Genomic DNA, 2,892 nt, shown 5'->3' on the forward strand with positions numbered 1-2,892 from the left:
AAATATAAAGACTTTACACAGGTGCAGGACACATAAAGTCATCATTTACATTGGTGACTCCAACACAAGCATCATGAAACCATTGCATGCACTTGGAACACTGAATCCATGAATCTTGGCTGCCAGTGGTTAAGGAACAAGTGTTCTTCTTACACTTACCACACATTTCCTCATCTGCAGTCCAGTGGAGACAACCACCGCAAATTGTGGAGAACATAAACTTTCTGTACTCATTTGCTAGGACGAGAGGCTCATAGGAAGGGACTTTTCCAATTGTCTGGTGTGCGAACCAAGCGATATGAACTCCACAGTTTATTGAGTCTTCTTGCTTGTCATAATCCTGACAAATATAATTCCATGAAGCAACTGTTGGCTTTACTATTCTCATTACACCAACAATGTTATCAATGAGTCTCCTCTCTTGAGATGTAGGCTGTTGCTGAAGTGGATCAAAATATCTCACCTCTCCAGAATCTGCCATGACGGCAACAATTTTCCAATGTTTTCCTGATAAGTTGAAGGGAAACAGGAATATGCTTTGATGCATTGGCTTTCCCAAAAGTCTACTCAACTTATTTCCTCGGACCAGAGATAATGCACCAGCAGTTTCGACATAAAATACATCACTAATGGTTGCACAAAGAATCTTTAAAAATTCATCTATAATTACTGAGTAAAGCCACCCAACTTGAAAACATCTATCTGCAGTCTTGCATGCCATTTCTTCTGAAGAACTCAAATTGGGTTCAAGTGACTTGAGGTGTAGAAGTGAGATATTGTTAGTACCACAATGTAACAAAATGTCACTGAGACACTCAACCGTTTCTGAAGGAGGAGTAAAAGTAGCTGATACAGGGCTCACTAACATCCTCTCATCAGAAGTTATCTCTGGTTTGAAAAGAGGCACATTGGGGCCTGGGGAGAGCCTTGGTAACATTCCCTCATCACCGTCTGGTGGCAGAGAACTGATTAGTAGAACAGTCTGGGTGGTATTATTTTCTGCTTCGGATGATTTTGGATCAGCACGAGGTACTTCTTGCTTCAGAGCTGTTTGTGAAGGGGCTTCGTACTGTTCCTCTATTTCTTGTTCTTCAGTGTCAACAGACTCAGGAGAAGATTTGTTGTTAGTATCCTCATCACTGAGATATGATAAAAGATTTTTCTTTAATGCGTCCCTTTTTGATGGAGAAGTTTTATGCTTGCCTGGTTTAACACGTTTTTTAGCTTTCTTAAATGGTTTAAATCTCTGTGACTGAGACTCTTGTGTTACAAGCTTCTGCTTTGGATTAAATTTCACAGTTGCTTCCATCTTTGCAACATTGTTCTCAACAGACAGCAAGCTGCACTTTTTAATAATTTCATCAATACCAGCATCTACTCCAGACAAAAGAAATGGGGGAATGCATTCATTGTCAATTGCTTGGCTAAGTAAGGAAATGTTTTCCTTCAACCTGGCATAGCATTTCCGCTGGAATATCTCACCAGGCTGTGGTCTTTCTTCATTTTCAGCAGGTTTTGTAAAATATTCAACTTCAAGAGATGGATCTTCCTCCACTGTCATGGAGAGAATGTTGTTCCTCTGCAAGAAAGAATTTAATTTATGGATATGCTTGCACATGGGATTGCTGTCTGCACAACCGCATAAAAAAAGATGCACACATAGCGCAGCACAGGCAGCAGCTGAACACCTTTCAAAACAGTGATCACTTGAGCAGGTGTCTTGAATTTTTTTCAATTCATACTTCACTTTTTTGTCTTTAACAGATACAATTGTCCACATGTCACTCAGTACTTGCTCAATGTCTTCATCAGAAATCAACAGACCATTTTTGTGGCGTTTGCTAATTTCCTCAGGAGAATCAAAAAAACCAAATATCAAAGCTCTTCTACGTACAGCATAATCATGACGTTCTACCTCAAGAAGTTTGTTTATTAAATCATCAACTCTCTTGTTAGGTCTTCTTTTCAAATATTTTCCCTTAAATTTAGCATGCCACGACTCTGCATGACCTGTTGTTTCAACTTTACCATGAGGGAATTTTCGAAAGCACATAGCCCACTTTTCCTTCCGAGGCCAGTACCCTTTGAAGAGTTTAACAAACTTTGGTGCAGACATTTCATACTTCCGATTGAATGCATCAAACATTTTTTTAAGTTCATTTTCTGAGGGTGCATCAACAATTAGTTTTATTTCTGAGTACATAGTATCAAACAAGAGTCTAGGGGCCTTTTCATTCAGTTGTCGCTGCATTGTTTGGTGAAAATGCCACTTGCACAAGATGTGTGTCACATTGACTCCAACTCCATTCTCTAAGCCATTGATCAAAGCTGGATCATCATCTGTTATTGTGCAGTTGATTTCCCAATCAGGTGATCTCTCCAGCAAGGCCTGAAAAAAATAGCCAAGGGTGAACTCATCAGATTTATTAGAGAGTAAGTGGGCAACAGGCCAACCCCTGTTATTTTCATCTACAACATGAATTGTTAGCAGCTTGAGGTTTTCATATTGTGATATTCCATGTGTTTCATCCATTACTAGAATTTTCTTACTGCCTTCTACCATCAAGTCTCTTTGATCTTTGGTCTGAATACCAAATAAAAAGAGTTCATCTGAATGTGGAAGATGGTTAACTCCTTCAGGGCCAACAACAGCATCTTGTCCAACAGGTTTATATATTACCACAGGATTGTATTTTTCAGACATCAACACTTTAGCCATCATGCCAGTTGAGGTTGCATCATCAGCATGATATCGCCTAGCTATACGCCTTTTCCATGCTCTCTGTTGAATGAGTCTGAGACTGATGGCATGTTCTCTTTTCATCTCTTGATTTTCTTCCCTTGCATCTCTTGAGACATTTGCTCCTGTCAATTCATCAAAAAGTTTTGTGG

At 39.5% G+C, this 2,892-nt stretch overlaps 1 protein-coding gene across 1 annotated transcript in view; it reads left to right on the forward strand.

Annotated features, from left to right (window-relative positions):
• The window catches only part of LOC113209274 (group XIIA secretory phospholipase A2), an 8,169-nt gene that overhangs the window by 1,076 nt on the left and 4,201 nt on the right, over positions 1 to 2,892 (forward strand). The gene's annotated exons all lie outside the window — the stretch shown is intronic.

The sequence above is a fragment of the Frankliniella occidentalis genome, unplaced genomic scaffold (assembly GCF_000697945.3).
Source record: "Frankliniella occidentalis isolate FOCC.00 unplaced genomic scaffold, Focc_3.1 Scaffold171, whole genome shotgun sequence".
Lineage (NCBI taxonomy): Eukaryota > Metazoa > Arthropoda > Insecta > Thysanoptera > Thripidae > Frankliniella > Frankliniella occidentalis.